The sequence below is a fragment of the Chiloscyllium plagiosum genome, unplaced genomic scaffold (genome assembly GCF_037043375.1).
Source record: "Chiloscyllium plagiosum isolate Xiang-an unplaced genomic scaffold, Cpla_swu_hap1 HiC_scaffold_35, whole genome shotgun sequence".
In the NCBI taxonomy this organism is placed as follows: Eukaryota; Metazoa; Chordata; class Chondrichthyes; order Orectolobiformes; family Hemiscylliidae; genus Chiloscyllium; species Chiloscyllium plagiosum.
This window is the reverse complement of record NW_028270173.1, coordinates 4,008,272-4,022,645: the sequence shown is the minus strand read 5'-3', so window position 1 is coordinate 4,022,645 and position 14,374 is coordinate 4,008,272. Positions and strand designations below refer to the sequence as shown.

The window sequence follows — 14,374 nt, the reverse complement described above, 5'->3', positions numbered from 1 at the left end:
ACACAGAGTCACACAAACAGTCACACTCACACAGTCACATTCTCACACAGTCACATTCTCACTCTCACACGTTCACAGTCACACACACACAGTCACACTCTCACACACAGTCACACTCACACACACAGTCACACACAGTCACACTCACACACAGTCACACTCACACTCTCTCACACGCAGTCACGTTCTCTCACACAGTCATTCTCTCTCACACAGTCACACTTTCACTCACACAGTCACACTCACACAGTCACACACACAGTCACATTCTCACTCACACACACATTCGCACTCACACTTACAAACAGTGTGTTTGAGTGAGAATGTGACAGTGAGTGTGACTGTGTGCTTATGTGTGTGAGTGAGAGTGTGACCGTGTGTGAGAGTGTGACTGTGTGTGAGTGAGAATGTGACTGTGTGTGTTAGTGTGACTGTGTGTGTGAGTGTGACTGTGTGTGAGTGAGAATGTGACTGTGTGTGTGAGTGTGACTGTGTGTGTGAGTGTGACTGTGTGTGAGTGAGAATGTGACTGTGTGAGAGTTTGTGAGTGTGACTGTGTGTGTGAGTGAGAATGTGACTGTGTGTGTGTGAGTGTGACCGTGTGTGTGAGTGTGACTGTGTGTGAATGAGAGTGTAACTCTGTGTGTGTGTGAGTGTGACTGTGTGTGTGAGTGAGAATGTGACTGTGTGTGAGTGAGAGTGTGACTGTGTGAGAGAGTATGTGAGTGTGACTGTGTGAGTGAGAATGTGACTGTGTGTGAGTGAGTGTGACTGTGTTTGTGAGTGTGACTGTGTGTGAATGAGAATGTGACTGTGTGAGTGAGAATGTGACTGTGTGTGAATGAGAATGTGACTATGTGTGTGAGTGTGACTGTGTGTGAGTGAGAGTGTGACTGTGTTTGTGAGTGTGACTGTGTGTGTGAATGAGAATGTGACTGTGTGTGAATGAGAATGTGACTGTGAGAGAGAGTGAGAATGTGACTATGTCTGTGTCACTGTGTATGTGTGAGTGTGACTGTGTGTGAGTGAGAGTGTGACTGAGTGTGTGTGACTGTGTGTGTGAGTGAGAATTTGACTGTGTGTGAGTGTGACTGTGTGTGAGAATGAGAATGTGACTATGTGTGTGTGTGTCACTGTATGTGTGAGTGTGACTGTGTGTGTGTGAATGAGAATGTGACTGTGTGTGTGACTGTGTGTGTGAGTGTGAGAATGTGACTGTGTATGTGAGTGTGACTGTGTGTGTGAGAATGTGACTGTGTATGTGAGTGAGAGTGTGACTCTGTGTGAGTGAGAATGTGACTATGTGTGTGTGAGCGTGACTGTGTATGTGTGAGTGTGACTGTGTATGTGTGAGTGTGACTGTGTGTGTGAGTGAGAGTGTGACTGTGTGTGAATGAGAATGTGACTATGTGTGTGTGAGCGTGACTGTGTATGTGTGAGTGTGACTGTGTATGTGTGAGTGTGACTGTGTGTGTGAGTGAGAGTGTGACTGTGTGTGTGAGTGAGAGTGTGACTGTGTGTGAATGAGAATGTGACTGTGTGAGTGTGAGAATGTGACAATGTGTATGTGAGTGAGAATGTGTGTGTGAATGAGAGTGTGACTGTGTGTGACTGTGTGTGTGAGAGTGAGAATGTGAGTGTGACTGTGTGTTAGTGTGACTGTGTGTGAATGAGAATGTGACTGTGTGTGCGTGTGTGAGAATGTGACTGTCTGTGAGTGTGAGTGTGTGTGAATGAGAATGTGTGTGTGAGTGAGAATGTGACTGGGTGTGTGAATGGGAATGTGACTGTGTGAGTGTGTGTGTGAGTGAGAATGTGACTGTGTGAGTGTGTGTGTGAGTGAGAATGTGACTGGGTGTGTGAATGGGAATGTGACTGTGTGAGTGTGAGTGTGTGTGTGTGTGCTCTGAGGTAGCAGTGCTAACCACTGAGCCACTGTGTCTCCCTATTTTCTGAGCCACAACTTAGTGAGGTTCACCCCGTGTCTGTGGGGGTTTCCTCCGGGTGCTCCGGTTCCCTCCTACAGTCACAAAGATATCTTTATTGGTCAGAGTACTGAGTACAGGAGTTGGGAGGTCATGTTGCGGCTGTACAGGACATTGATCAGGCCATGTTTGGAATATTGCGTGCAATTCTGGTCTCCTTCCTATCGGAAAGATGTTGTGAAACTTGAAAGGGTTCAGAAAAGATTCACAAAGATGTTGCCAGGGTTGGAGGATTTGAGCTACAGGGAGAGGCTGAACAGGCTGGGGCTGTTTTCCCTGGAGTGTCGGAGGCTGAGGGGTGACCTTATAGAGGTTTACAAAATCATGAGGGAGATGGATAGAGTGAACGGACAAGGTCTATTCCCTGGGGTGGGGGAGTCCGAAACAAGAGGGCGTAGGTTTAGGGTGAGAGGGGAAAGATATAAAAGAGACCTAAGGGGCAACTTTTTCACCCAGAGGGGGTACGTGCATGGAATGAGCTGCCAGAGGAAGTGGTGGAGGCTGGTACAATTACAACATTTAAGAGGCATTTGGATGGGTATATGAATAGGAAGGGTTTGGAGGGATATGGGCCGGGTGCTGGCAGGTGGGACTAGATTGGGTTGGGATATCTGGGATAGTATGGGCGGGTTGGGCCGAAGGGTCTGTTTCCATGTTGTACATGCTATGACTGTATGACTCATTGTTCAAGTTAGGGTGGATTGGCCATGGGAAATTGTCCCATAGTGCCCACGGATGTGCAGGTTAGGGTGGATTGGCCATGGGAAATTGTCCCATAGTGCCCAGGGATGTGCAGGTTAGGGTGGATTGGCCATGGGGAATTGTCCCATAGTGTCCAGGGATGTGTAGGTTAGGGTGGATTGGCCATGGGAAATTGTCCCATAGTGTCAAGAGATGTGCAGGTTAGGGTGGATTGGCCATGGGAAATTGTCCCATAGTGCCCAGGGATGTGCAGGTTAGGGTGGATTGGCCATGGGAAATTGTCCCATAGTGCCCAGGGATGTGCAGGTTAGGGTGGATTGGCCATCGGAAATTGTCCCATAGTGCCCAGGGATGTTCAGGTTAGGGTGGATTGGCCATGGGAAATTGTCCCATAGTGTCCAGGGATGTGTAGGTTAGGGTGGATTGGCCATGGGAAATTGTCCCATAGTGCCCAGGGATGTGCAGTTTAGGGTGGATTGGCCATGGGGAATTGTCCCATAGTGCCCAGGGATGTGTAGGTTAGGGTGGATTGGCCATGGGGAATTGTCCCATAGTGCCCAGGGATGTGTAAGTTAGGGTGGATTGGCCATGGGAAATTGTCCCATAGTGCCCAGGGATGTGTAGGTTAGGGTGGATTGGCCATGGGAAATTGTCCCATAGTGTCCCAGGGATGTGTAAGTTAGGGTGGATTGGCCATGGGAAATTGTCCCATAGTGCCCAGGGATGTGCAGGTTAGGGTGGATTGGCCGTGGGGAATTGTCCAATTGTGCCCAGGGATGTGTAGGTTAGGGTGGATTGGCCGTGGGAAATTGTCCCATAGTGTCCGGGGATGTGTAGGTTAGGGTGGATTGGTCATGGGGAATTGTCCCATAGTGCCCAGGGATGTGCAGGTTAGGGTGGATTGGCCATGGGGAATTGTCCCATAGTGCCCAGGGATGTGCAGGTTAGGGTGGATTGGCCATGGGGAATTGTCCCATAGTGTCCCAGGGATGTGTGGGTGAGGGTGGGTTGGCCATGGGGAATTGTCCCATAGTGCCCAGGGATGTGTAGGTTAGGGTGGATTGGCCATGGGGAATTGTCCCATAGTGTCCAGGGATGTGCAGGTTAGGGTGGATTGGCCATGGGGAATTGTCCCATAGTGCCCAGGGATGTGCAGGTTAGGGTGGATTGGCCATGGGAAATTGTCCCATAGTGCCCAGGGATGTGCAGGTTAGGGTGGATTGGCCATGGGAAATTGTCCCATAGTGTCCCAGGGATGTGCAGGTTAGGGTGGATTGGCCATGGGGATTTGTCCCATAGTGTCCAGGGATGTGTAGGTTAGGGTGGATTGGCCATGGGAAAGTGTCCCATAGTGCCCAGGGATGTGCAGGTTAGGGTGGATTGGCCATGGGAAATTGTCCCATAGTGTCCAGGGATGTGCAGGTTAGGGTGGATTGGCCATGGGAAATTGTCCCATAGTGTCAAGGGATGTGCAGGTTAGGGTGGATTGGCCATGGGAAATTGTCCCATAGTGCCCAGGGATGTGCAGGTTAGGGTGGATTGGCCATGGGAAATTGTCCCATAGTGTCAAGGGATGTGCAGGTTAGGGTGGGTTGGCCATGGGAAATTGTCCCATAGTGTCAAGGGATGTGCAGGTTAGGGTGGGTTGGCCATGGGGAATTGTCCCATAGTGTCAAGGGATGTGTAGGTTAGGGTGGATTGGCCATGGGGAAGTGTCCCATAGTATCCAGGGATGTGCAGGTTAGGGTGGGTTGGCCATGAGGTATTGTCCCATAGTGTCCAGGGATGTGCAGGTTAGGGTGGGTTGGCCATGGGGAATTGTCCCATAGTGTCCAGGGATGTGCAGGTTAGGGTGGGTTGGCCATGGGAAATTGTCCCATAGTGTCCAGGGATGTGCAGGTGAGGGTGGGTTGGCCGTGGGGAATGTCGGGTTTTGGGGATCGGAGGGGTTGGTGTGGTTGTGATGGTTCCGATGGAGATTCTCAGACAGTGAATCCTGGTGGGGTCTCACTAAGGCAAGACTTCTATGGTGCTGTACTCCTCTGCTCCCTCTCGCTGTGAAAGACAAACGCACCTTCTGCATGGCCTGCTGTAGCATGGACACCTCCGCCCTCTGTCCTTTCCCCTACAGCCTCTCCCCTCTGCCCTCCGCCCTCTCCCCTCTCCCCTCTGCCCTCTCCCCTCCGCCCTCTCCCCTCCGCCCTCCGCCCTCTCCCCTCCGCCCTCTCCCATCCGCCCTCTGCCCTCTCCCCTCCGCCCTCTCCCATCCGCCCTCTCCCCTCCGCCCTCTCCCATCCGCCCTCTGCCCTCTCCCCTGCGCCCTCTCCCATCCGCCCTCCGTCCTCTCCCCTCTCCCATCCGCCCTCTGCCCTCTCCCATCCGCCCTCTGCCCTCTCCCCTGCACCCTCTCCCATCCGCCCTCCGTCCTCTCCCCTCTCCCATCCGCCCTCTGCCCTCTCCCCTGCGCCCTCTCCCCTCCACCCTCCGTCCTCTCCCCTCCGCCTTCTCCCCTCCGCCCTCTCCCCTCCGCCCTCTCCCCTCCGCCCTCTCCCCTCCGCCCTCTCCCCTCCGCCCTCTCCCCTCCGCCCTCTCCCCTCTGCCCTCTCCCCTCCGCCCTCTCCCCTCCGCCCTCTCCCCTCTGCCCTCCGCCCTCTCCCCTCCGCCCTCTCCCCTCCGCCCTCTCCCCTCCGCCCTCTCCCCTCCGCCCTCTCCCCTCTCCCCTCCGCCCTCTCCCCTCCGCCCTCTCCCCTCCGCCCTCTCCCCTCTCCCCTCGGCCCTCTCCCCTCCGTCCTCTCCCCTCCGTCCTCTCCCCTCCGCCCTCTCCGCTCCGCCCTCTCCCCTCCGCCCTCTCCCCTCTGCCCTCTCCCCTCCGCCCTCTCCCCTCCACCCTCTCCCCTCCGCCCTCTCCCCTCTCCCCTCCGCCCTCTCCCCTCCGCCCTCTCCCCTCCACCCTCCCCTGTTCCCTGTTCCCTAACCAATGACCCATTCAGGGATAGACCTGCCTGCCTGACCTGGCTCCACATTGAATGGGATCTGTCACACCCAGACCAACCAGCCCCAGGCTCGCTCCTCCCAGTATCCGAATGGGAGAGGCTCCCTTCACCCTCTCATGGAGGCGTGGGGAAAGTTCCAGACTGTGGAGTGAAAGGCACAGTGAGCATGCGAATACAGAGCTGCCTGAGCTCCAGGGGACAGACAGTGGTGGTGGTGGTGGGGGGGGGGGGGGAGGGTTGTGGTGGGGGTTCCACAGCTCACCAGGATCAGGTTGAACCGGTGATGCGAGCTCAGAGTTCTCAGTTACTTCACAACCCGGTGGCTTTTCCTGACATTCAGTCAGGATTGGGATCTTGCTGTGCAGGGGACATTATCCAAGTTCGCAGATGTCACTAAACCAGGAGGAATTGTAAACTGACAGGGACAGTGCAGAACTACCAAGGACAAGTTGGGGAGAGAGGGGGGCAGTGCAGGGAATGGGAGGGGATGCACTTTGGTGGGAAGGACATTGGGAGACAACATCAAATGGGGGGGGGGTGCAATTCTACAGGGGGTGGGGCAGGAGCAGGGGGAGCTGGGGGTAAATGTGCACCGATCATTGAAGGTGGTGGGACAGGGAGAGGGGGCAGTGGATAAAGCACACAGTGTCCTCGGGTTTATTAACAGGGGCACAGAGTCCAAGAGCAAGGGGCTGATGCTGAACGTGTCCCAGCCCCTTGTTAGACCCCAGCTGGAGTACTGTGTCCAGGTGTGGGCCCCACATTATCGGAAAGATGGGGAACGCGTCGGAGAGAGGGCAGGAGCGATTTACAAGAACGGATCCAGGGATGGGGGAAGGTCAGCGATGAGGAGAGATTGAAGAGGTTGGGAATGTTCTCTCTGGGAGAGAAGGCGGCTGGGAGACGGAGATCTGAGAGAGGTTTTCAAAATCCCGAGTGGGGAGGGGGACTGGACAGAGGAGAGAGGGAGAAGCTGTTCCCACTCGGAAAAGGAACAGGAGCGAGAGGGGGGTAGATTTAAAGGGATGTACAAATGGAGGGAGGGTGAAGTGAGGGAGAGAGTTTCTCACCCAGTGGGTAGTGAGGGTGTGGAATGTACTGCCTGGGAATGGAGGGGGGGGGAGGCAGGTTCAACTGAGGCATTCCAGAGGGACAGAGGAGAGAAATGGGGGGGGCAGGGATAGGGATGGGAAGGGCAGGAGTCTAGGAACTGTGGGATAGAAGCAGTGTAGGAGTGATGGGCTGAATGGCCTGCAGCCCTTGTAACAATTCTGTGGGGATTGTGTGAAGGAGAGCCCCCCTCACCCCTTCTGAAGGGGCTACCCAGTCCTGGACTCTGCAGCCTCTGTGTGAACATCAGTCTTGATATTCCTGGGAGCATTCCGGGAAATCCATCTCCCGCTCCCACTAACATTCCAGGCTCCTCCAGTTCCTGCACAGCTTCCTGTCCAGCCAGTGAGGTGAATCCTATGGGCTGTACTGTCATTTTGGGGAAGGTTGTGTGCACGGTGCAGGCAGGGCAGGTTTCACCTTGGGTGGGACAGGAGCTCACCAGGATCAGGTTGAACCGGTGACGCGAGTTCAGAGTTCTCAGTTACTTCACAACCCGATGGTATTCAGGTATTCTGTGACAGCTCTGCACAGGCTGCATCTCTGCACCTGCTGGTCTGACAGCTTCCGAGAGCCTGGACAGGTAACACGCTGCTGAGGCACCCCGGTCTCTCTCCTCACTGACATCCTTCCCCCTTTACCCTGCACGCTCTCCCCCTGTTGCTATCCCCTTGGTCTCTCTCGCTCCCTCCCTCTCTCTCTCTCTCTGCAGTGTGACAGAATGACACCACCTGCTTCCAGGAAATACAGCCAACCTGTCCATTTCGAGAGCGTTTCTCGTGGGTTCAGTCTGTTTGAAAACGCTGCTCCTGGCCAGGGTAGCGAGGGCTGGGGTTCTCAAGGACCCGGTGCCCCTGGTCCTTCTGGGTGGAAGTGGCTGTGGGTTTGGAAGGTGCTGTCTGAGGGTCTTTGGTGAGTTTCTGCAGGGCACCTTGGAGATGGTACACACTGACATTACTGTGGCACGAATGTGACTTGCCCCTTGTCCAACTCAAGCCTGGATATTGTCGAGACCATGTTGCATTTGAACACGGATCTTCTTCAGTATCTGAATGACCCTCCGACAGTGTGGCAATCCCTCAGCACTGACCCTCCGACAGTGCGGCACTCCCTCAGCACTGACCCTCCGACAGTGCGGCACTCCCTCAGCACTGACCCTCCGACAGTGCGGCACTCCCTCAGCACTGACCCTCTGACAGTGCGGCACTCCCTCAGCACTGACCCTCCGACAGTGCGGCACTCCCTCAGCACTGACCCTCCGACAGTGCGGCACTCCCTCAGCACTGACCCTCCGACAGTGCGTCGCTCCCTCAGCACTGACCCTCTGACAGTGCGGCACTCCCTCAGCACTGATCCTCCGACAGTGCGGCACTCCCTCAGCACTGACCCTCCGACAGTGCGGCACTCCCTCAGCACTGACCCTCCGACAGTGCGGCACTCCCTCAGCACTGACCCTCCGACAGTGCGGCACTCCCTCAGCACTGACCCTCCGACAGTGCGGCACTCCCTCAGCACTGACCCTCCGACAGTGCGGCACTCCCTCAGCACTGACCCTCCGACAGTGCGGCACTCCCTCAGCACTGACCCTCCGACAGTGCGGCGCTCCCTCAGCACTGACCCTCCGACAGTGCCCACTCCCTCAGCACTGACCCTCTGACAGTGCGGCACTCCCTCAGCACTGACCCTCCGACAGTGTGGCACTCCCTCAGCACTGACCTTCCGACAGTGCGACACTCCCTCAGCACTGACCCTCTGACATTGTGGCACTCCCTCAGCACTGACCTTCCGACAGTGCGGCACTCCCTCAGCACTGACCCTCTGACAGTGCGGCACTCCCTCAGCACTGACCCTCCGACAGTGCGGCACTCCCTCAGCACTGACCCTCCGACAGTGCGGCACTCCCTCAGCACTGACCCTCCGACAGTGCGTCGCTCCCTCAGCACTGACCCTCTGACAGTGCGGCACTCCCTCAGCACTGATCCTCCGACAGTGCGGCACTCCCTCAGCACTGACCCTCCGACAGTGCGTCGCTCCCTCAGCACTGACCCTCCGACAGTGCGGCACTCCCTCAGCACTGACCCTCCGACAGTGCCGCACTCCCTCAGCACTGACCCTCCGACAGTGCGGCACTCCCTCAGTACTGACGCTTCGACAGTGCGGCACTCCCTCAGTACTGACCCTCCGACAGTGTGGCACTCCCTCAGCACTGACTCTCCGACAGTGCAGCACTCCCTCAGCACGGACCCTCTGACAGTGCGGCACTCCCTCAGCACTGACCCTCCGACAGTGCGGCACTCCCTCAGCACTGACCCTCCGACAGTGCGGCGCTCCCTCAGCACTGACCCTCCGACAGTGCAGCACTCCCTCAGCACTGACCCTCCGACAGTGCGGCACTCCCTCAGCACTGACCCTCCGACAGTGCGGCACTCCCTCAGCGCTGACCTTCCGACAGTGCCGCACTCCCTCAGCACTGACCCTCCGACAGTGTGGCACTCCCTCAGCACTGACCCTCCGACAGTGCCGCACTCCCTCAGCACTGACCCTCCGACAGTGCGGCACTCCCTCAGCACTGACCCTCCGACAGTGCCGCACTCCCTCAGCACTGACCCTCCGACAGTGCGGCCCTCCCTCAGCGCTGACCTTCCGACAGTGCGGCACTCCCTCAGCACTGACCCTCCGACAGTGCGCACTCCCTCAGCACTGACCCTCCGACAGTGCGGCACTCCCTCAGCGCTGACCCTCCGACAGTGCGGCACTCCCTCAGCGCTGACCCTCCGACAGTGCGGCACTCCCTCAGCACTGACCCTCCGACAGTGCAGCACTCCCTCAGCACTGACCCTCCGACAGTGCGGTACTCCCTCAGCACTGACCATCCGAGAGTGTGGCGCTCCCTCAGCACTGACCCTCCGACAGTGCGGCACTCCCTCAGCACTGACCCTCCGAGAGTGCGGCACTCCCTCAGCGCTGACCCTCCGACAGTGCGGCACTCCCTCAGCACTGACCCTCCGAGAGTGCCCACTCCCTCAGCACTGACCCTCTGGCAGTGCGGCACTCCCTCAGCACTGAACCTCCGACAGTGCGGCACTCCCTCAGCACTGACCCTCCGACAGTGCGGCACTCCCTCAGCGCTGACCCTCCGACAGTGCGGCGCTCCCTCAGCACTGACCCTCCGACAGTGCAGCACTCCCTCAGCACTGACCCTCCGACAGTGCGGCGCTCCCTCAGCACTGAACCTCCGACAGAGCGGCGCTCCCTCACCACTGACCCTCCGACAGTGCGGCGCTCCCTCAGCACTGACCCTCCGACAGTGCGGCACTCCCTCAGCACTGACCCTCCGACAGTGCAGCACTCCCTCAGCACTTACCCTCCGACAGTGCGGCACTCCCTCAGCACTGACCCTTCGACAGTGCAGCACTCCCTCAGCACTGACCCTCCGATAGTGCGGCACTCCCTCAGCACTGACCCTCCGACAGTGCGTCTCTCCCTCAGCACTGACCCTCCGAGTGTGCGGTACTCCCTCAGCACTGACCCTCCGACAGTGCGGCACTCCCTCAGCTCTGACCCTTCGACAGTGCAGCACTCCCTCAGCACTGACCCTCCGAGAGTGCGGCGCTCCCTCAGCACTGACCCTCCGACAGTGCGTCTGTCCCTCAGCACTGACCTTTCGACAGTGCAGCACTCCCTCAGCACTGACCCTCCGATAGTGCGGCACTCCCTCAGCACTGACCCTCCGACAGTGCGTCTCTCCCTCAGCACTGACCCTCCGAGTGTGCGGTACTCCCTCAGCACTGACCCTCCGACAGTGCGGCACTCCCTCAGCACTGACCCTTCGACAGTGCAGCACTCCCTCAGCACTGACCCCTCCGACAGTGCGTCTCTCCCTCAGCACTGACCCTCCGAGTGTGCGGTACTCCCTCAGCACTGATCCTCCGAGTGTGCGGCGCTCCCTCAGCACTGACTGTCCGAGTGTGCGGCGCTCCCTCAGCACTGACTGTCCGACAGTGCGGCACTCCCCCAGCACTGACCCTCCGACAGTGCGGCACTCCCTCAGCACTGACCCTCTGACTGCGTGGCGCTCCCTCAGCACTGACCCTCTGACAGCGTCGCGCTCCCTCAGCACTGACCATCTGACAGCGTGGCGCTCCCTCAGCACTGACCCTCCGACAGTGCGGCACTCCCTCAGCACTGACCCTCCGACAGTGCGGCACTCCCTCAGTACTGACCCTCCGACAGTGCGGCACTCCCTCACATCTGACCCTCCGACAGAACCGGCACTCCTCAGCACTGATCTTCCGACAGTGCGGCACTCCCTCAGTACTGACCCTCCGACAGAGCGGCACTCCCTCAGCACTGACCCTCTGACAGTGCGGCACTCCCTCACATCTGACCCTCCGACAGAACGGCACTCCCTCAGCACTGATCTTCCGACAGTGCGGCACTCCCTCAGCACTGACCCTCCGACAGTGCGGCGCTCCCTCAGCACTGACCCTCCGACAGTGCGGCACTCCCCCAGCACTGACCCTCTGACAGCGCGGCGCTCCCTCAGCACTGACCCTCCGACAGTGCGGCACTCCCTCAGCACTGACCCTCCGACAGTGCGGCACTCCCTCAGCACTGACCCTCCGACAGTGCGGCACTCCCTCAGCGCTGACCCTCCGACAGTGTGGCACTCCCTCAGCACTGACCCTCCGACAGTGCGGCACTCCCTCAGTACTGATCCTCCGAGTGTGCGGCGCTCCCTCAGCACTGACCCTCCGACAGAGCGGCACTCCCTCAGCACTGACCCTCCGACTGTGCGGCACTCCCTCAGCACTGACATTCCGACAGTGCGCGCTCCCTCAGCACTGACCCTCCGACAGTGCGGCACTCCCTCAGCACTGACCCTCCGACAGTGCCCACTCCCTTAGCACTGACCCTCCGACAGAGCGGCACTCCCTCAGCACTGACCCTCCGACAGTGCGGCAACCGTCAGCACTGACCCTCCAACAGAGCGGCGCTCCCTCAGCACTGACCCTCTGACAGTGCGGCACTCCCTCAGCACTGACCCTCCGACAGTGCGGCACTCCCTCAGGACTGACCCTCCGACAGTGCGCACTCCCTCAGCACTGACCCTCCGACAGTGCGACACTCCCTCAGCACTGACCCTCCGACTGTGCGGCACTCCCTCAGTACTGACCCTCCGACAGTGCGGCACTCCCTCAGCACTGACCCTCCGACAGTGCGGCACTCCCTCAGCACTGACCCTCCGACTGTGCGGCACTCCCTCAGCACTGACCCTCCGACAGTGCGGCACTCCCTCAGCACTGACCCTCCGACAGTGCGGCACTCCCTCAGTACTGACCCTCCGACAGAGCGGCACTCCCTCAGCACTGACCCTCTGACAGTGCGGCACTCCCTCAGTACTGACCCTCCGACAGTGCCCACTCCTCAGCACTGACCCTCCGAGAGTGCGGCGCTCCCTCAGCACTGACCCTCCGACAGTGCGGCACTCCCTCAGCACTGACCCTCCGACAGTGCGGCGCTCCCTCAGCACTGATCCTCCGACAGTGCAGCACACCCTCAGCACTGACCCTCCGACAGTGCGGCACTCCCTCAGCACTGATCCTCCGACAGTGCAGCCACCCTCAGCACTGACCCTCTGACAGTGCGGCACTCCCTCAGCACTGACCCTCCGACAGTGCGGCATTCCCTCAGCACTGACTCTCCGACAGTGCAGCACTCCCTCAGCACTGACCCTCTGACAGTGCGGCATTCCCTCAGCACTGACCCTCCGACAGTGCGGCATTCCCTCAGCACTGACTCTCCGACAGTGCGGCACTCCCTCAGCGCTGACCCTCCGACAGTGCGGCATTCCCTCAGCACTGACTCTCCGACAGTGCAGCACTCCCTCAGCACGGACCCTCTGACAGTGCGGCACTCCCTCAGCACTGACCCTCTGACAGTGCGGCACTCCCTCAACACTGACCCTCCGACAGTACGGATCTCCCTCAGCACTGACCCTCCGACAGTGCAGCACTCCCTCAGCACTGACCCTCCGAGTGTGCGGTACTCCCTCAGCACTGACCCTCCGACAGTGCGGCACTCCCTCAGAACTGACCCTCCGACAGTGCGGCACTCCCTCAGTACTGACACTCCGACAGTGCGGCACTCCCTCAGAACTGACCCTCCGACAGTGCGGCACTCCCTCAGCACTGATCCTCCGACAGTGCGGCACTCCCTCAGTACTGACCCTCCGACAGTGCGGCACTCCCTCAGTACTGACCTTCCGACAGTGCGGCACTCCCTCAGTACTGACCCTCCGACAGTGCGGCACTCCCTCAGTACTGACCCTCCGACAGTGCGGCATTCCCTCAGAACTGACCCTCCGACAGTGCGGCGCTCCCTCAGCACTGATCCTCCGACAGTGCAGCACACCCTCAGCACTGACCCTCCGACAGTGCGGCACTCCCTCAGCACTGATCCTCCGACAGTGCAGCACACCCTCAGCACTGACCCTCTGACAGTGCGGCACTCCCTCAGCACTGACCCTCCGACAGTGCGGCATTCCCTCAGCACTGACTCTCCGACAGTGCAGCACTCCCTCAGCACTGACCCTCTGACAGTGCGGCATTCCCTCAGCACTGACCCTCCGACAGTGCGGCATTCCCTCAGCACTGACTCTCCGACAGTGCGGCACTCCCTCAGCGCTGACCCTCCGACAGTGCGGCATTCCCTCAGCACTGACTCTCCGACAGTGCAGCACTCCCTCAGCACGGACCCTCTGACAGTGCGGCACTCCCTCAGCACTGACCCTCTGACAGTGCGGCACTCCCTCAACACTGACCCTCCGACAGTACGGATCTCCCTCAGCACTGACCCTCCGACAGTGCAGCACTCCCTCAGCACTGACCCTCCGAGTGTGCGGTACTCCCTCAGCACTGACCCTCCGACAGTGCGGCACTCCCTCAGAACTGACCCTCCGACAGTGCGGCACTCCCTCAGTACTGACACTCCGACAGTGCGGCACTCCCTCAGAACTGACCCTCCGACAGTGCGGCACTCCCTCAGCACTGATCCTCCGACAGTGCGGCACTCCCTCAGTACTGACCCTCCGACAGTGCGGCACTCCCTCAGTACTGACCTTCCGACAGTGCGGCACTCCCTCAGTACTGACCCTCCGACAGTGCGGCACTCCCTCAGTACTGACCCTCCGACAGTGCGGCATTCCCTCAGAACTGACCCTCCGACAGAACGGCACTCCCTCAGCACTGATCCTCCGACAGTGCGGCACTCCCTCAGTACTGACCCTCCGACAGTGTGGCACTCCCTCAGCACTGACTCTCTGACAGTGCGGCACTCCCTCAGTACTGACCCTCCGACAGTGCCCACTCCCTCAGCACTGACCCTCCGAGAGTGCGGCGCTCCCTCAGCACTGACCCTCCGACAGTGTGGCACTCCCTCAGCACTGACCTTCCGACAGTGCGGCACTCCCTCAGCACTGACCCTCCGACAGTGCGGCACTCCCTCAGCACTGACCCTCTGACAGTGCGGCACTCCCTCAGCGCTGACCCTCCGACAGTGCAGCACTCCCTCAGTACTGACCCT

At 59.2% G+C, this 14,374-nt stretch overlaps 1 protein-coding gene and 1 long non-coding RNA gene across 3 annotated transcripts in view; one reads left to right on the top strand and one right to left on the bottom strand.

Annotated features, from left to right (window-relative positions):
- The window catches only part of LOC122547321 (beta-1,3-galactosyltransferase 9-like), a 159,327-nt gene that overhangs the window by 34,961 nt on the left and 109,992 nt on the right, over positions 1-14,374 (top strand). The window lies entirely within an intron of this gene.
- Positions 1-14,374, bottom strand: part of LOC148139989 (uncharacterized) — a 296,390-nt gene that overhangs the window by 199,142 nt on the left and 82,874 nt on the right. The gene's annotated exons all lie outside the window — the stretch shown is intronic.